General features: G+C 40.8%; 1 long non-coding RNA gene across 3 annotated transcripts; it reads right to left on the bottom strand.

Moving 5' to 3' along the window:
- Positions 1-16,745: 16,745 nt before the first annotated feature.
- LOC119746516 lies at positions 16,746-19,970 on the bottom strand. Of its 3 annotated transcripts, XR_005273760.1 has the most exons (4): positions 19,878-19,967; positions 18,429-18,589; positions 17,915-18,094; positions 16,746-16,837 (listed from the first exon to the last, which is right to left on the bottom strand). It is a non-coding gene; the product is annotated as an uncharacterized LOC119746516 (long non-coding RNA). The 3 variants fall into 3 exon arrangements; XR_005273758.1 differs by lacking the exon at positions 18,429-18,589 and having other exon boundaries at positions 19,878-19,970; XR_005273759.1 differs by lacking the exon at positions 19,878-19,967 and having other exon boundaries at positions 18,429-19,459.
- Between the last annotated feature and the right edge of the window lie 845 nt (positions 19,971-20,815).

The raw sequence follows: 20,815 nt of genomic DNA, 5'->3' as shown, positions 1-20,815 counted from the left end.
CTTCCAGACTGGACAAAGTGCTGGGTGGAAAGGTACATAGTTTACGATGGAAAAAATATCATGTTTTTACTGTTTACATGCCAACTTAGTTGGCAGGAAAATGAACGAACATAGATATTGACTAGATGCGTATTGTGATTTGCAATGTTTCAAAGTCACGACAAGTAATCCACAGGACCAAGACAATTAATCCACAGGACAAAAACAACTTTACATGAGGGCATTCAAAAGTAGAGGCCAACAAGCACTGTGTTATTCAGATAAGTTGTCACCATGGGAATTACACATTTTTCTTGAGAGATTTTTCTTTTAAGAATGATTAAAAAGTATGGCACAGTCTTACCTAGCAACTGCAATTGGGACAAGTTCGTGTTTCCATGACTCCTGGTCTCCATTCTGTGCATCATCAGTGACAGGAGATGCTAATGAGACGAGAGAAGCTGGTGCTATCCTTGAGGGCTGGATGACTCCTGACTCCTTGGCTATGGAGATGCTCCTCACAGAGTACAGTCAATCATAACTGCTCCTCCAGTGAAGGTAAACGAAGAAGGTCTATTGTCCCTGGGCCCAGCACAGGAGTAAGATGCCATGGGTATAGAAGACCCGTAGGCTTGCTAAAGTGGGGACACATTGCTATGGGTGCCGAGTCCTTGGGTATAGGTGACCCATCGGACTGTCCAGTGAGGATGGGCTAAAACATGTCACCACCAGGATGTCGATATCTTAGAGGTGGCTCAGCTATAGGAACCAGTGTCAGCTTGCTGTAAATAGATCCTTGCTGGTGCCAGGTTGGGCAGTTTATCACTATCCCATATTTGCCAAGGGATCTTTATTCACCGAGTCCCGTAGGTGATGTCTTGCACTTCACCACATTCGCAGCAGATTCTCCAAGTCTGCACTTCAGGTCCTGCTTGTCCTTGTGGGATTGTAAAAGGCTGTGAATACTGATTAGTGTGCCCTTGTAAAATAATATAGCAAACCACCAAACAACTGGCCAGTGGTAAGGTGGTCTTCCAACTGACATTCAATTTGGCGTTTGGCACTATGCTGAAGTTTCATTGGAGTCAACATTGATTTGAATTTGTTGACTCTCAAGCAATTTGATCGTCAGAGAAAGCAAATCCCAACTTAAGTGTCCTACATGTATATATTAAGACCTGTTCTGTATACCAATACTCTAATATAGTAAAATGTCATTTTTAATATATTTTCAAAGAGTATGGTGGCATATTGATCTCATCTAATCAATGCTCGCAGTAACGTTAATCCTTCATCATTACCTTCAGTATTATTCCCATGCAATATTCACATGCAACTAAACTTTCAAAGTTAAGCTGATGAGTATAAAGTATTGACTCGGACATATTCAAGTTGACTATGAAAGGACAATAAATATTACCATATTATGCTATGAATTATCAATAACATACATGTATATGCATACGAGTAATAACTTGAGTACTATATTATTCAAACATTTCCAGAGTTTTCTAATTTAAAAGAATAATTTCACATTTTACTGGTATTTTCAATGGTTTTTGATAGTCGGTAATTGAAGAATGTAAAATATTTATGGTTAGAAAGTTGGCACATGATCCATATGTGAGAAGAATTAGATTACCATTTTTATTTGTCAAGAGTAGGTCTATATCGTGTTTAAATGAAATAATCAGAGAACAGTTTCCAAATTACATTTTGATGAAACCCTGAGGCACACAGAGTATGGTGGCATTAATGTTAAATCTATTTTTGCAGTAACATTACCCCCCCCCCCTTCATTGCCAAAGGAATTATTCCAACGAAATTTTTACATCCATTTTTTTTATTTGCAAAGTTAAGCTGGTGAGTATACAGTATACATGTAGATTCCGACATATTAGAGTTGACAACTATAAAGCATGTGAAGTGCTGCTATGAAGCGCGTCACCTTTTCAGTTTGGTAGCGCACGATCATTGAGGGCGTACTTGTGGGAAAAAGAGGCGTTGCGCATTAGTCTGTTGCTAGCCAGGGAACAGAGTACTGCATAGACTCAAATCGGGGTAATAGCACACCAGGCCCGTCATTTTTAATCCTTGTTCTGTTCTTTCAGTATATTTTACTTTTTTAAGAATGTGGGGATTTTGTGATGTGAACATGTTTTTTTTTCTTGTTTTGTTTTGTATTATAGTGCAATATTGTGGCACATGTATCTTCTGTGCATAATTCTTATAATTTACTATTTCACTGTATTGATGTCCTTTATATTATTATATTGTTATTGTAACATGTGTGTGTCACTATTTATAGCTATAGCTTCCTATGGTTGTGAGTCCAAGGGCAGACTAGCGTAGAGTGGATGCCTTTGAGATCTGGGCATACAGACGCGTTCTCCGAGTGTCGTGGATGGAGAGGAGGACCAACCGCTGGGTATTGGATACCACAGGGAGTGAGTTGATGCTGAGACAACAGATGGCTGTGCGGAAGATGCATTTCTTTGGCCACGTCATGCGCCGCGAAGGAATCGACAAAGAAATAATCCAGGGATTGGTCTATGGGAAGAGACGTCATCCAACAACATCATGGAACCAACGACATAAAGCAGTGGACTAGACAGGGACTTGCAGCAGCATCAAGATCAGCAGTGGATCAAGATTGTTGGCGTAGACTAGTAATGGCCACTGAGCGCAAATTGCGCCATCGGACTGAAGAGAGAGGGAGGTACTTGACCGTGATTCATTCATGTGGTATACCCCAGTCAACATGTGGTATCCCCCCTTCGGCCACTACGTTCACTGTTTAACCAAGAAGAATCGTGATTTCATATGGGACGAGTAGTGTGACAGCTCTTTCAACACCCTCAAGACAGGATTGCAGGAGGCCACTATCCTGGGTTACTCTCAACTGGAGGGCCAATACATACTCAATCTGATGCCAGCAGGGATGGGATCAGTCAGTTCTCTCGCAAATTTAGGAAGGGAAAGAAAGAGTTATCACCTATGCAAGTCTGGCATTGTCCGAACCAGGTGCCTACCTATGTTGCCCAATACCTACATGTTCCACAACCCTAACCCTGGAAGCATCTGCATCTGAGGCCTTTACTTTTAAAAGATATGCCAGGCCTGTACAGAGGATTTTCAAATGAGTGTCATGTATTGTTTCTATCGGGGAGTGTTCATATCAAGTAGCAAAGACTATTCATAAGATAGAATTTGCATCAATATTAGGTTTTGTCCTTCATCGACGTACAAACACTGTATACTCAGTGTGTTCAACCTGAGTGAAAGTCAGCAAAAGCACTCGGGTGGGAATCGAACCCACAACCTTCTGCTTTGTTGAGCAGACGTCTTACCACTCGACCACCAAGCACGTGAGGTTGTTTAACTTTTACTCGGATGTAACACACCGAGTAGACAGTGGTTATATGTCGGTGAAGGGCAAAACCTAATTATTGCAAATTGTAAAGACTTAAATTGTGGACGCAAAGTGTCTGCAAGATATAAATCACACAACAAAAATATGATTTAGCTAAATAACACTTTTCAACGGTACATGTATTAGTACCCGTCTCTGGTGCAGGCCTGCAATGGTGATTCATTCATGTGGTATCCCCCATTCAACTACTATAGTGGCATGGTGGAAACGTTGGAAACATTTCCATGCACTTTTCAGCTCATAAAAGGACTGGTCACAACAAACCGCCCACTTTGAGTGCTACATTTGGACTTCCGACCCGGTGCATCATTCACAAACAGGTGAACAGCTAGCCAGCTGATACTACAGCTGCGTAATAACACTAACTTTCAGTTTTTACCAACAAGAGTGTCCTTACCCTTCCAATCACCATGGCCAGTTCACATCGAGTAACAAAACAATGGTGTTTGGACAAGAATGAAACGATCTCGATCTGATGCCAGCAGGGATGGGATCAGTCAGTTCTCTCGCAAATTTAGGAAGGAAAGAAAGAGTTATCACCTATGCAAGTCTGGCATTGTCCGAACCAGGTGCCTACCTATGTTGCCCAATACCTACATGTTCCACAACCCTAACCTGGAAGCATCTGCATGTAACCCTAGGCATCTAACCCTAAGCATCTAATCCTAAGCATCTACCCTGAGCATCTTACCCTAAGCATCTAACCCTAAGCATCTAACCCTAACCTAAACCTAACCATCTAACCCTAAGCATCTAACCCTAAGCATCTAACCCTAACCTAAACCCTAACCATCTAACCCTAACCATCTAAACCTAACCCTTACCCTAAGCCTAACCCTGAGTATTTTGGGGGACATATATAGGTATTGGGGAACAGGTATTGGGGAACATCGGGTAGACCCAGTCCAAACCCAAACCTAATTACTGTGTAACAAGGCGTAAATTGCTAGCTGCTGTCCAGCTTCCTCAAGCATCGAACGCAACACCTCTAGGGCCGAGTCACCAGTAGAAGAAGCCATGCAGGCGGGATCTCTACATGCAGAGCCAATCAAAACATGAAGAGCCAATCAAAACAAGTGAGGCCCAACTAAAGAACGACACCATAACGTGGGTTCTGAAGGAGAAAAATGCAGCAGTCGACCATACCAGAGTGCCGTATCAATAAATGGTCCAGCATCAAAAACTTACTGGTCCAACTGGGACCAGTTGGAGTGAGCTTGTGCCAGACATCGATCTTGAGGAGACATTGAGCTGGACTGCTACCAAGATGACAAAAACCTTCATCGTCACCAAGTTTCAGCCAGCATAGCAACCAATATCAGAAAAGGATGTGGATGTTTGACATCATCTTCAATGCCAAGCTTAAGAAGAAATGAACCATTAGGTCCCAAATTATTCTTTCTGAGTACTGCTCCCATTAGAGACGTCCCATAATTTAAAAGTGTTATTAAAGTGCTCTTAAAATATTCTAAAATTATTCTTAACTTGTTTGGAAAAGGTTCTTAAATGGTTCTTAAATTGTTATGAAAATGTTCTTTAAAGTACTCTCTTAATTAAAACAAATTAAACTGTAAGACATCTCCAGTACCACAGTTAACAAGAGGTAACTTTTCATGTTGGCAAAATTGTTATTTTTTTATTAATGTATTTTGTGAGTTATTGTGTATAAGCTTTCAGGTCGGGACACCCTGGCTTAATTAAAGAGGGCCCATAGTAATGCAAATCATACATCGCTACGAGTGTTGCTATGAAGCACGTCACGTGAACAGTTGCATAGTGCGCTTTCGTTGAGGGCATACTTGCATGAAGAGGCGCAGCACATCAGTCTGTTGCTAGCCAGGGCACGGAGCACACGAACAGTTTACCCGATGGTAAGTCTACACTACACTATGCTTCTGTCAGAATTCCCCTTAGATTTGAAGTGTTTTATATATTTCCAAATGTGCTTGTAGACTTCTTCATGTTTATTCATTAACTTCTGACTCTTATTTACACAGGGCCATGGATTTCTTTGCCAACATGTAAATAACCTACTATTTGTTTAGCAATACAGGACTGACAGGAGCAGTAGAATTCTCTTCCTTTGTGTTACCCATACCAATAGCATGTAATGCCTTTTGTGTTTAATTGAATAAGCTTATCCAATTCTTCCTCAATCTTTGTGTTTGAATTCCTTGAGGTTGTAATGAATGAAGCGGAATGTTAGGTATCACGGTTGGTTTGCAGTGATTGCTGGTATAAGAGAGATTTTTGGGTGTGCCACTGCAGAGCACATTTGATTTTTGATAGACATGGATGTCATGCTTTGATCCTCTGAGCCGCGCGCTTTCTTGCAAGCCGGTATAGCTGCCGCATTTGCTGCAACTTGCAGAAGCAGATATTACAGACTGCTTATAAAGGCAAACAGTGGTGTGGAGCTGAGACCAAGAGCGGCTGGATCAGCGAATCCAAGATCGTGAATGACAAGGAAACCATGGCCCTTGGCCCTTGTAGCCTGTAGCCTGAGGTGCAAATTTGAGGTAGATGGTTGATGAGCCGGGATGCTCAAGACGTGGATTAATGCAGTAGCAACCGTCGAGTTGACAGAGGACACCGGAAGGGCTGTCATCTCTAGTGTAACACCACTGAGAGGCTGAAATCAGCAGCAGAACACCAAAGGTTTAAAATACGGTGAACTGTATTTCTTATTATTTGCAATAACATTTAATTGTTATTGAAATCTATTTAAATAGATTTCTTTGATCATCTTGATTTACAAGACATGTTTTTTTGTGATTTATAAATTGAAGAGGTATTTTGTTTTTGGCAAATTTGACTGGAAATTGAATTTGGAAGTAGTAGTTAACTGGTCATTGTTGTTTTTTAATAGATCCTTTGGAAAACATCCAAAGTTAGTATACCGGTACATTGCTTTTTTTATGACTTAGTGGACAAACGTAGAAGTGGTTTTGAAAGTATCCACGCCTAGCGTTCTTGTTTGAGTTTAATTTGTTCAGAAAGTAAAAACAGATATTCCTTTAATTACTATTTTTTTGGTTCAGTTGTGTTTCAAGTTAAGAGTTTAAAACTGAGAAGAGAGAATACTTATAGTTTTTTGTGTGAGATAATTTTGTTGTTTTCCGCATTAATCATCCATTTTATGACTTAAGTCATAAAAAGGATTATAAATTTCTCTTAAGGAGAAATATTGTAAATACTGCAAGAAGAAGTGGACTTATAAATTAAATTGTAAATAATAATTGTGTAAATAGAACTGATCTTGTCCATTGTTGTGATTATTTGGTGTTTGCAATCTAATCATTTTATCTTTCCAGCCACAGTCCCTAAAACAAAAGGGTAACTGTGACAGCTACGAGTCATACGCTGCACTGTGTACAGCTGGAGGTCCAGACTGCACCGCCATATCAGTGTGACCAGCCGACATGCTTATTGGTTGGGCCTGTGACTCACATTTTCATTATTTAATGCGTGGCTTGGATGCCGACATGCTTATTGGTTGGGCCTGTGACTACACGTTTTCATTATTTAATGCGTGGCTTGGATGCGCTGCATAGCGAGCACTGTATTGACTCAAACTGGGGTAGAAGCACATACTGTGGAGGCATGCAATCAAAGTGTGAGTCCATTTCCTACCCAGGCTGCTAAAGATTTCACCTATCGTTTTTTAGCGTTCGTTATTAATAAATGTGTTGAATCTAGTAACTGCTGTCACTGTCTCTTTACTGCATTGTCCACTGACTCATTCAGTTTTCTTGCCTATAGATGGGGATATGTTTTCTCTAAACGGTGAGGATTACTGGTGACCAACTTAAAAATACTAGTTTCCTAATTCATGTAACTGGAGGAACATAGGGAGCAAATTGCTAGTTCAGGAATATTTTTCAAGCAAAATAATTAATTGAAATAAATCATATTACAGCCTAACATTGTACTGAATCATTTCTAAAAAGTCAAACAAACCCTTTTGAAATACTGTGTGCCTCAGTGTTTTATCAAAAGATATTTTGAACCTTTTTTTCTAATGATAATGATTATTCAAATGCTTATGTATGTTTACTGTTTTCAGGCATGCAACTGGCATTTTAGGGGGAAAAAAGGAAACTCCAAAACCACACAAGACTTTGTATGGTATTTTCAATTTGTAATAGCATTCACGAAAAGTTAAAAACAAGGAAATCAGCAGATCCGAGGAAAAGTTGCATGCCTGAATTTTGACTTTAGTTTAATTTGGTTTTTCTTGATTTTGAATACCAAAATAAAATGTAAGACAAAGTAAAGTAATAAACTGCTGACACTTATTTAAATTCGGTCATTACTGTTAAGTAGCCTTCAACACTAACTTTTGTGTGATCGGTCACAGACAGTCAAATTTCAATTCTTTTCCCCTGCCATGCCTTTTACACAGGCTAGTCACCAACAGTCAGATCTTGTTTAAAGGCACTGTGACAGTCCATTCCATCAACAGACAAAAGCAGGAGATTCAAAGGTGTTCAAGTTTTTTGTAAAAAACTGATGGAGATACCAAAAAAATATTTAAATCAGAAATCATGATTTGGTTTTGACATTTATGCCCTCGCACTTACTACGTGGACAAGCCCAAAGCTTAGACTTGAGTAGGCCTACTTGAGGCAACACTCACACTCAATTAATAAGCTAGTGAAAACACCATAATTCTTGTTACATGTAGATGGGTTTGCCTTCTCTGACCCCAAATTCTTTAAAAGATCAAGAAATGTCAAATGACACCAACAAATTGCCTATCAAAAAGAATCAACAATAAAAAGTAATACAAATTTGAAGTTATAACAAAAAGGATTGAAAACGTTGAATGTATTTAAAAAGTAGAAGTAATTTTTTATCAAGTATCAAAGATTTAACAAGTGTTGCCATGCTGAGTCACAAAGTCAGTGGTTAGGATAAGGGTAGGGGTGTTTTGGGGGAGGGGGGTTTCATAGTCTTGTTTTTGTTTTTTATTTTGTTTCAAACAATTTCTAATTCAAGGGCTCTGGTGAACATGTTTTTCAAAGGAAGTGACAAAATTAAGTGGTTACTCACCATATGCATGCAAGTACATTACTTGTGTGGTCGTCCACATAAAAGACAACTGGTGCCAATGGTTTGGCTTTGCATGGTTTACCTAATAAGGGTGATGACCTGCTTGCAACAGCAGTACAATTAATTGAAATAAAACAACGTAAAGGGCTGTGGCTTTCAGTGTGAACTTTTACCCAATTTTCTGTATGACTAAACAAATTAGCAAGGGATTACTTTGAATTAATCTTAACCTAAAAAAACCTAATGAACTAGACCTTCAATCCAGCCATTGACTTGAAGTTGAAGGCAACTAACTGAGGTTAGAACTAGAATTGTGTGTCTAGAATGGGAGTGTACATGCCTGGCAAGGAGGGTTGATGCATGGCAGCTTTGATTGGAATAACATTTTGCACGTAGGACAGTATCGGTAAAGAAGGGATGTAATTATGGCAAGTGATAGCAATAGGCCTAGAGACATTAGACAACATGGCAAGAATTATCACTTTAGGCAAGAATTAATTGGTACTTTAGGCGAGAATTGGCACTTGAGGCAAGAGTTAGCACTTTAGGCGAGAGATGGCACTTTAGGCGAGAGATGGCACTTGAGGCAAGAGATGGCACTTGAGGCTAGAGATGGCACTTTAGGCAAGAGATGGCACTTTAGACAAGGATTGGCACTTTAGGCAAGAATTAATTGGCACTTTAGGCAAGAATTAATTGGCACTTTTGGCAAGAAATAGTTGGCACTTTTGGCAAGAAATAGTTGGCACTTTAGGTAAGAATTAAGTGGCACTTTAGGCAAATATTGGCACTTTAGGCAAGAAAGTGGCAGGCAAGACAGGACAATTAACATAAGGCAAGAAAGGGCAATTTTTGTTCACTATAGAATGTCAAGTGAGTACATGTACATGAATGTTACTTACAGAGCTGAGTTTTGAGGACAGACACCCACAGACAAGCTAAAAGGGGAACTAGATGTTAACTATTGGTGGAGTGAGTATTGGAGGCCTGTGGAATATTGAGATGCTAGCACAGCAAAGGACTCCAGATATCACTGATGATGGAACTGATGTCCTGCAGAAAAATCCTGTGCCAGACATCCAAGGCCTTTCAGACTCGGCAAGGATTGTGGCACTCAATACTTATGATGAGGTGCTACCGATCGGTAAAATGCTGAATTATCAAAAATTTCCTGCAATCTCCCCAAAGAACCATGCGCCTTGTGTTCATGGAGTCCAGCGCTAAGATCCTCACCGATGTACCCAATGCAGACCTTTCTGTATTCACAGGTGTTACATCAGGTTAGGTCTCAGAGTCTTACTCATCCTTGTAGGCTATTGCAGATCATGTTAGGCATGGAAAACCTAGATGCCAGTGTCATTCAGGAGGACTAAATGCAATAAGAGCTGCCTATGAAGGGAAGTGTAATGGACCAGATAAACCTGATGGGTAGACCTTGAGTATACGAAACACTTCAGTCAGTGAAAGACTTCGGATCAAGTGTCTCAACTTGATGTACCCCAAATCGGTTGTGTTGGATTGTTGCCTTGACATAGCAAAGTTGTCGCAGGAAAGGATCGTGGTCAACGATGAAGGATTGCCAGACAAGGGTGCCAATGACTGATGAATAGATACCAGGGCACTGGACAGATTGATTGTGGAGATGCCTATCAATGTGTGGCTCTCTGATAGACAAAAGGGCTGAGGGTACTGCCAGACTGCCCTGAGGCCTCAATATCCAGGAAGAAGATTCGATCCAAGGTGAGCCAGATGCTGCTGTGTGTGAACCAGCTGAAGTGTCTCAGGAACTGCTGGAGGTACTGTGCTGTGTGATAAAATGATGAAAGTGTCATCCACAAACTGAAGATAACTGTTGCTCTCAAATCCACGAAAGCTGTACAGAACTATATGATGATATTGGCCAGAACTGGAGATGGGGTTAATCCTGTGGAAGTTCCAGCTGACTGCTTGAAGAATTGACCTGTCCACTGGATGAAGGACGGCAGGATGTAGATGGGTAGGAGATCACAAACCTAATCCCGAGAGAGGGCTTCACACTCACGCAGCTTGTCTTCATGAAGGTTTCCTGACCGAGACCTTGAGACATGCCTCACCCATGGGATTGGTGATGAATACCTGGAGTCTCCACTGAAGCTGCACATGGCTTTGTTGGGATCACAAGTGAAGGCGTTCGCAGCAGCGCAGCGGCGGCGACGGCGGCGGCGGCGGCGGCGGCGCGGCGGCGGCGGCGGCGGCGGCGGCGGCAGCGGCGGCGGCGCAGCGGCGGCGGCGCAGCGGCGGCGGCGCTGGCGCAGCGGCGGCGGCGCAGCGGCAGAGCAGCAGGTGATGGTGATGGTGGTGGTGAGGGTGAGGGGGGTGGTGGCGGCCGCCAGTGGGGGTGAGGGTGAGGGGGTGATGATCCCAATGACACCATGATCGCAACCTCACAGTGTTCCCAACTACACCATGGTCAACCCCGATGAAGGCTACCAGATATTCACTGCCATCCCCACAGGCTACTCATGCCTCGGTGCCAAGGGGGACTCCGACTTGACTACGCCCTGCAGAAATATGAAGCCCCACACTCCAAACCAGGTTCATGATCTCTGACCCACCTACATCCTGCTGTCTTTCTTCCAATGAACAGCCAGTTGTCCAAGCAGCCTTCTGGAACTTCCACAGGATCAACTCTATCCCCAGTTTTAGTCAATGCCTTCATATAGGAGTACTGCCTTCGTAGATCTGAGACCAAGAGTTTGTCTTCAGTACACGGATGAGACTCTCATCACTTCATCATACAGCATGGGACCTCCAGCAGGTCCTGAAAGACTTCAACTGGATTTACAGCAGCATCTGGCGCAGTGAGGATCAGGCGCCTTGAATCTCATCCCTGGATGCTAAGGTCTGAAAACAGTCTGACAACACCCTCGACCCCTTAGTCTATTAGAGATGACCGACAGACACTGACTGGCAACATCGACAACCAATCCTTCCTGCACCCGGAAATCCAAACACCAGTCAAAGAGCAACCTTGTCCGGGAAGCCTGCATCAGCAACCACAATCCTGGCCGGCAACAACTTTACCATGTCAAGACAGCACTACAACACAACAGATTCAAGGCTCATCCAGTCAAGACGCAAGATCCAAAGTCTTTCACCTACCAAAGGGTCCCCTACACCCAAGGTCGAACCCACTAGGCTCACCCTGCCTATTACACAGCCCAACACAGGCAGTTCTCATCACATCCAGTACTTCCTAAATGACAAAGGTATCCGGGCTTTCCACACCCACAAGATCCACAATAGCCCACAGGACAAGCAAGCCTCCAAGACCGAACCTGATGCATCCCCTGCGAATGCAGAAGGTGTACACTGGGTACACCAGCAAGAGAACTCAACGCCAGACAGCACAAACACAGAGCACATGGCAGATGGGGAGAATTACAGGAAATCAGTGAACACCCAGCACTCACCAAAAGGGACACCATCATCACGAGTATCAAGCAGCTACATCCATGCTCTGTCCGTCCAGCAATGAAGGTCAGCAAACAGACGATAGCTCTGCAAAACTTCAGCATCACCATCAGAGACATCTGTTACCCTCTACATGTACGTAGTAGCTCAAACATCCACAGACCCCCAATTGCCTTCCTCCTCCAATTCCTTAGACCTCCTCCTCCAATGTCTTCTATTGATGTGACGTTTCATTTTGTAAATGTTTAGCAAACATTTAAAGAACCATCTCAATGTTGAGCCCTTTCACAAAGACTGATGACTGCCCATTGTGCAGACCAACATGATCGACACAATAATTTAATAATAAAAGAGTAACATAATAAAAAGAGGGCTGTCATTGAAAACAATAAAAAGATGAGCACGTAGCCTGAAAGTAATCTAGTACTGCAGTTCTCCTTAGCTTTTAGCAAATTGAATAGGTTTGAATTATTTTTGTTATGCGTGCTCAACTCAAAGGAAGATAGCGGAAAATAGGTTCCTGCTTTTAAAATTTGAGTTTTGTTAAAACCTTTGGAAAAATACGATTTAGAACTTTGTTTATTATATTAAATGTTTAAATGTGTAAATGTCACATCCATAATTTCCTCACTCCACCAATACATAGTTCCCCTTTTGCCTGTGGATTTCAGTTTAATGTTGACACTCAGCCTGCAGAGGATGAAATTACTTTTTGATATCAGATTTTATATATTTATTGAATTTGTTAAAAGCACAAGTAAATTAATGTGCACAGTTTAACTGGCTAAATTAAATGTATGATATACATCTTTTGTCAAAGTGGATTTTTGTAAATTTTCACTTACTGATTTTAATTGTTTCAGCTTCTCTTCAAAAAATGCAATGTACCCACTGACACCCTATAGTGAACATAGTTAAACAGTACAACTGCCAATGCATCAACCTTCCGCTAGAATCATTCGTGGGTTTATCTCTATCCTAAATGCTGGAGATGTTTATCATGAATTTCTTCCCGCATGTACACTTCCAGCAAGTTCTTATTAAAAAGGGGCCTATGGGTCATTCTTCAGTATCAAATGTGTACTTTCATGTCCCGACACTTTAAGGCACTATAATTCGAAAAAATATAGAATGAAAATTAGATTTTTGAGCAGTGAAATTAACTTTAACACGACTCCTATTATGTGCAGTGTTAAAAACTCTTTAACATAATGGACAAGATGCTCATTCTTTACAATACTCCCTCAAAACCCCCTGAAAATGCATGTCCCAGTGTATTTCTCAATATGTACCTACTGCCATAATTTGTAAACAACTTGAAAAGGTAATTATACCTCCAAAAGCCAAGTAATATAATAATTGTCATTTCCGTCACAAAAGGTGTGACGGATATGACTTGTGCATTCTTTTCACAATCAATATTTCTTTGGGTCCTATTGAAAATAAAGGAACCCAGCATTAATTATTTCTTATAGAAAACTACTTCACATCACCACTATGATACAACAGAGACTTAAATAACAGAGAGAGATATGTTGCAAGGATGAATGAAGTCCCTGAAAGCCATCAGCCCTGTTTTTGGCACATAATAATTATCAATTGTCAGATTGATCTTTGATCAGGCCAATTAAATATGTTGAACACCTTCAAGTGCTTCAACATGGGGGGATGCACATATTGTGACGTACGTGAGTAACCACTAGCTTAATTGTCACTTCCTTAACATGCTCAAAATCCAAAATGTTTAAATAGGATTATGTGAAAATCTTAGATTTACGGTTTATGGAAAAGGTACGTTGATGCGATTGCAAAGCCCGCGCTTAGTGAATGCACATGATCGCAACCTTGGTAATACGATTCTGTCCCTGTTAAATACTCACGACTGACCAGGCAATGAACGTCTTGCAGTTTTTCCGGGGTTAATAAAATCGAGTTGACGGCGGACACACTGAACCAAGTACCTCACAGTCACAAATTAGCAGAGATACAACCATGAAAACATCCGGAGAAAGCGACCCAACATGGCGACGACACTTGGGAGACGGGCTTGAGTGCAGAGTCTTTTCATTGTGACATGTGCATGCAGCACTGACATGACAACAAACCGCCACATGTGAATTGTAACCATTCATTTTGCACCTGTCAGTGTCACAAAACAACACCACCTGTATGCGCCCTCACGTGGGCAATACGTCATACCTTGGGAATTTTCGTAAACATTGGTTTCGTTCGAAAGATTTGGCTTTGACTTCCAGCGATGTTATTTTGTCACTTTCGGGATATACTGGTATCGGTCTTTGTTTTGCTATGAACATTTTTTGTTGTTAACAGCCCAAATGTTATGACAGGCTTGTATCGGACATGTAATTAGTTGTGGAAATGACTACGTTACTGACTCCGAAGCTAGTCCGAAATTTCGAAAACGCCACTCTCAAAGATTTGTTTAGAGGGCGCTGTTGAAGTTACCAGTAGAAACTTTTTAAGATAGACTTGGTGGCAGGATAACCCCCAGAGAGATTGACCCCCGATATCAAAAATGCTACCTTAAAATGAAAAAAAGTAGAACAAAGTTCCCTAAGAACGGTGTTAAGATTATGTATGTATGTTTTTGTGTTTACGTATATGTATGATATCCTGGGCAAATAGCAGAGCTGCAGCTCAGTCCATTATTTACCAAATTGTGGTAAACGCAAGAGATGTGGCCTACAGAACCGAAATGGGCCGGATTATTTGAGGGTACTCACCTTTAAAAAAAAATTATCATACAAATTCCTAAAAAAATATACTTGTATAATGTGCGCCTGTTAAAAATACGGTACACCAGTCTGTAATCTAGTGTTACTAATCGTCGAATTTGGCCAGGCCCCCCCCCCTTTACATTTTCTAATTTTTTGGCTGATGAACCCCCCTCCCCTGCGAAAATTCCTGGATCCGCCCCAGTACACTATTAGGTAATTTAGTGTGCACGATTGTAGGATTTTATCGGCACTCCCCTGGGCACTCCCCACTGAATATATGTACAAGAAAAGGAAGATACTTAAATTTTTTAAAGATATTTTAAAGTTGGGTTTGATTATTTTTCTTGAGTACTTTCCTTTAGCCATGATATCTACTTTTACACATTGGGAATCTGTAACCAAGAAATTAAGCGTGACCCAATGAAATAAGCCAGAGGAAAAAATGGTCAATCTTTCACACAGAATAATTTGACTAAAACAAGTAAATTGGCTCAGATCTACATGTACATGCATTTAATATAAAATTTGCCATTGAAAATACAATTTTATTAAAAGTTCAAAAGAGTTCATTTCTAACATCACGTTGCCAGAAAACTAGAACATTTATAGAATAGAAAGTCTGATTCGTTTTAAACACCGCATCCACTTTAATAATTTGCCATTGGAAATGAAAGAAGTGACTGTTAATTTTTAAACCAAGTCACAAAAATCCAAAATTTACAGCACATAAATTCTGATAAGTTTAATAACTATATGGTGTGCATGTATTATAAATGACAAACACAACTACATGTACACTAAAGTAGGCGAATCATATCCACATCATCTACGTTCATACCAATATCCATGACAGAAAACCTTATCGCATTTGCATAAATAAATTTGCACTTCACTGTAACTCACATTGTTTTGATGTTCAAATGTATTTCACTCTTTAGTGATGGTTATGCGTAATGACAAAAACACTTCTAAATCGTATATAAATTCTTTGGAAGTTTTGGTAACTTAAAACAAAGGGAATACAAATTCATCTTGATGTTTTATAATTACACATTGCACTCAGATGAATACATGCCTTTCATGATTGCATGTGCTATCCAAATCTGGTCTCAGATTATCATGATCATGACTAATCCTACACATGCAAGAGTCAGTTGACTATTAAAAATGTTCACATTTGATGTTTCCCGTTTACCATCAGAAGCAATGAAATGCACTTCTTGTATAATCCTAATGACTGCAACTTTCTTAAAAGGTACATATGATTATTTGCTTCTTGTGCCTTTACTTTTGTTTGAAGCAACAAAATTGCTAAAAGTCTGAAGCAGGGTGCATGAAAACTAACCTGTTGAAGGTTGATCAGATAGCATACATTTTAAGAAAACCGAGGAAATACATTCACTTTTTTGGGGTGTCTTGTAACTCGATTCCATTGCTAATGCATTAATGTTAAAATGTTCCGTGGACACCCTCTTTCAACACCACCTCAGTTTTCATCCAAACGAAACAATTTCAGCTGGAATATTTTCAAAGGGTATTTGGTACCACTCCTATCTTGACTTTGAGCAGAGTTTTGTCATTAAATCAATGCTTCTCCAGGTCATTGCAAATGATTCACATGGCTCTAAGTAACAGTGTTTCAATTTTAACTGCCAATGTACATTGGTCCAGTAAATAATACTTTCAGGTACTGTTTTCACACAAAACTTGAGCCCTGCTAACGAACTCATTGCACACAGCAAGATGTGACAATAACTTGAACATTGACAAATAGTCTCTTTGGTTTCAGTAAAATAAAAAAAAATAAAAAACATGTTTACATTATAAAATATGTATCTTTCATTATTAATTTAGAGCACAAAATTGCATCATGACAAGTTACAATTTATGAGTACTGATTTCAACAACGATTTATTATTATTTTTTAAAATATAGCATTGTCTCCTTATTTTGTTACAATTGTTATATTGTAATAATGCAATATATTTTATAATGAAATAATCGTCGGTTTCCCTTTTTGGTTTATCGGGACATTTGTTTGTTTATTTTAACAAACCTTTGTTCTGATCCAGCGTAACCGGCACAAATTTGGACACCATGTATTGGTTCAGTTGAGCTTGCCATTTGGGGTCGAGATGCATGTTGAGAAGATGCCTGGTGATAGATGTCTTGAGATCCTCTGAGGAAAAAAGACCCCAAAGAATATTCAAACTGAGACGAGCAAAATGGTGGTTAATCTAAACACAGACTCAAAACGGCAGGTTCTTGCTGGCCGTTTAAAGTCTGATACTGGCAAGGGCGTAGATTGTCAGCTGGTTAGTGCGTAGATTGTTAGATTGACCTATGACGCAGGGTTCAACATTATTAAAATTTGTACAGGCATACTAAATGTCAGAATCATGAGGCCCTTGTATGTCCTCATGTACACGTGTCAGGTCAGATCTTCTGTTTAAATGGTGGTCTGACTGTCTGAGGTACTTCCCTCTCCCACACAACAAATGTTTTTATGCAAAAGATGTATGACTTATTTGATGCAGTATTCATAAGATGGAATTTTGCGTCGGGGTGATGTAAATCAATTAGGTTTTGCCCTTCACCGACGTATTAACTGTACGTATAAACGGACAGTATAAATGGTCAGTGTGTTACCTCCTGAGTGAAAGTTGGAAAAAATTCCTCGGGTGGGACTCGAACCCACGACCTCCTGCTTTCTAGTGCAGATGTCTTACCACTCATCCACCGATCTAAGGGGATATGATGTACATAGCAGCGAGTATCGCATACATAAGATGGAATTTTGCATAAGATGGAGGTTTTTTTCCAACTTTTACTCAGGAGGTAACACACTGAGTATACAGTGTTTAAAAATCGGGGGGAATCCTGTGGTCAAAAGGTTCCCATGTTTGACTCATGCATGATGTCATGTTGGGTCAACCTTGACAGGGGACACGTCGCTGTTGTTCTTGGGCAAGATACATTACTACAATTACCTCTCTCCATTGAGTATATATGGGGGGTGCAGACCATATACTGCTGATCTCGAGCTTCAGCAGGAAAGTGTTCTCATGGCCTGATGAACAGGGGTAATAAGTGTGAGCAATCCAAGAGTGTGGTATAAGAGTGCTGTATAAACACTGCACTACGATCATCCAATATCTTAACATCAGCACAAGGTGTTGGGCGACAATGCGTTCAAGAGTTCCATCTTTTTTCCTTAAAAGGAAGAGTTTTTGGGCAGAGAGTCCACTGTACCTACCAGGTAATTCTGAGTTGACCACCCCAGGGTAGACAGGCAAAGGCCCTCAAGAGGTGACGACATGAAGCTTGTCCCTCAGCTCAGGATGGCCCTTCATCTGTAAGGCCAGGGTGTTGGAGTCTATGCCTGTACCGTCTGCTGTCTTATTAAGGATCATCTGGATGGACTTCAGATTGGAACCTGGGCAGGATTTAAAAATTTTTACAAGATGTAAATTATCCTTTTTTGGTAAGAATAATTTTATGAGGAATGCGTTCGATAACTTCCCCCAGCTTACTCGCGCCTGGCTCCTCGCATAATGACAGACATGCACAGTGAAGCTAAATAAACGGTTTCGGGTAAAGTTTTGTACAAGAGCTGGAAATATGGGCATAGCCAGGATTTCTTTCTAGAGGGGGGCAAAACATATTTTCCCAAAAAATTCCTGTTTTTCTCAAAATATTCTCGATTTATCATTTTTCATGGTTTTAGCGGGGGATAGTTCGGCCGTGATGCCAGCCTGTGCCGCGGTCACCTGTGCAATGGATTGCTTCAGGCCGCTGCACTCTTGCCTGGAGGCAGCCAGGTTGGCTCTGGTGTCGCCAAGCTGCCTCTCCATCTTTTGGTTAGTTTTAAGAAGCTCACTGTTCAATTTGCAGACGGCGGATATTGGTCGCAAGCTCTTGCTCAGCATCCCTGCACAATATTTTACAGGAAATCATACAAGATATATAAAAACAATTTATCTGCGGTTCGCGTGTGTTGCCTTTTCTCGCGGTCGATTTTGTCTTCTTCTACCTCTTCAAGAAAAAAAAGTTCACAAGCTGCTGCAACGCATTAAGCAGCCACTGCCAAAAACACCGGGCAAACTCCTTCTCTTAGCGATGAGTGTTACCTTGTTTTTTTTACGTGCGCATGGGGCATTGAGGAATGGGGAACTTTACTATTGTGACCAACCCCTGCTGGGCCATTCTTTGGTCACTGTGGGACATATCATTGGGCTTGTTTGATTTTGAAGCTTAATTTACCCCTTGTTAACTATAAATCTCATTGTTCAACATTTATTTCATGTCGGTAAAAGGTATACAGTTGCAAATGCAAATAATAATATTCATAATAGTATCTAATAAATTACAATTATTTACACAAGTAATTAATTAGTCACTGCCACCTCCATTAATTGTCTCTCTTTATAAAACACCTGAATAAATCCCTGTCATCTGATTGGTGGATCATTGATCACATGTCATTGAATTATTTGTCTCAACGCACGGCGCACACGCGGCACGCAGCACACAGTGCAATGAAGGTTCTATTGCATGGTGAATAGAACTTCCATTGCACGGTTTGACTGCTGCGAATGGTGGCACTGCGGAACAGCTTTTAACTTACATAAATTGGATGTAAAAGTTCTGAACTTGTTGCACTGTTCAAGTTTTGCACTTGTGGAACAGCTTTTAACTTGCCTTGCATGAATTGGTAATAACACTTCTAAACTTGTGGAATAGTTTTAAATCGAGATAAAATGAATATGATAGTTCTCAACCTTTTACATCAGTTAAATGGGACAGCTCTGAACTTGTCGAACTTTTAAACAGTTGTTAACTTGAATAAATTGGCTATTAAAAGTCAACCAATCAGAGGAAGAGGATTTATTCAGGTGTTATATAAAACAAATAATGAATGTTTCACATTCGTGCAATGGAAAGAATAATTTCATTCGGAGGTAAAATTGTTACCTCGTGGAATGGAACATTTCATCTGTCACCTCATGAAATTATTCTTACCATTGCACTTACAAACATTCATTATTTGTAAACTATTACATGTCAACAACCAAAGTTAACTGGTTGAGATTTGTTCAATTCATTGGCTTCGGTGCATGTTCATGTAGGTGGCATTTGAATGAGGAACTTGTGAAATATGAAATTTTGACCCAGAAATTTGGGCAGGGGATGCCCTCTCCAATGAGATGATTACTAACCTGTATGTTTTGTGCACAGCCAGGCCCGTCGCCAGCCCTGAGCATCAGGAGGGGCCAAATAGTACCAACAAGGGGGGCCCACCGTTTCGGGGGCCAATTGCTCGCCGAGGGGGGCCCGGCCCCACCAGCCCCCCCCCCCCCCCCTTGGTGACGGGCCTGTGCACAGATGAGGCTGTGTTCCATAAGCTCCCGCTGAAGTCCTCCACGTCACTCATGCACGCAATCTTCCTGGGAGGCCTGCAGGGGCGAGTGGTCCTTCGGTGGCAAGTCATTCAGTGACACTACTGGCTACACCCTAGGACATTGGAGAAACATGACTCTAGTGACTATTAATGTAACCCTTGCTTGTAGTGCTGAAACTGATGCTCTGCAGCTTCGGTTTGGTCTTTATAGGGTGGTAAAAATAAGAAATTTTTTAGCTGCGCACATAAAATGTACATAGTGCGCAAGCATGAGTGCTTGGCAGTACAGGGTACCAGTGAAAGCGCTGTTGCGCGTTGGGCTCTTTTAGTGTGCGGTGCGGAATTGGGCGCATTGGCATTACACTGCATGCACAAACCGCATAGTTGGGCGCTTACTGAAGCCAAATTTATAGCGCGTATCTTAAAGTTGCTAAGGAGCTTGGTTACGTGTACGCCGCAGGTGCGGCGCACTTCACTTGCCATTTGCTGTCTCCACAACTAATATTGTGAGTAGAAAATAGTGTTATTGATATCGTGACACTTTTCCCAGCTATTTAATTTAGGGCAAGTCTAGCTTGGGGTAATTCAGCGCACAGTTATCCAAAGTCCGCATATTTTTAGATGAAATTCAAAGTCAATGGGCTCAAAAATCCCACTGCAGAAAAACTGCACCTTTAAATATGTGATTTGCTTTTGAACTGAAACATTTTCAGAAAATAGTACTTGATATTCTGACTCTTGGGAATATTTTGAATC

The sequence above is a fragment of the Patiria miniata genome, unplaced genomic scaffold, assembly GCF_015706575.1.
Source record: "Patiria miniata isolate m_02_andy unplaced genomic scaffold, ASM1570657v1 HiC_scaffold_7, whole genome shotgun sequence".
Lineage (NCBI taxonomy): Eukaryota > Metazoa > Echinodermata > Asteroidea > Valvatida > Asterinidae > Patiria > Patiria miniata.
Note: the sequence above shows the minus strand (reverse complement) of the source record. Positions and strands in the feature narration are given on the sequence as shown.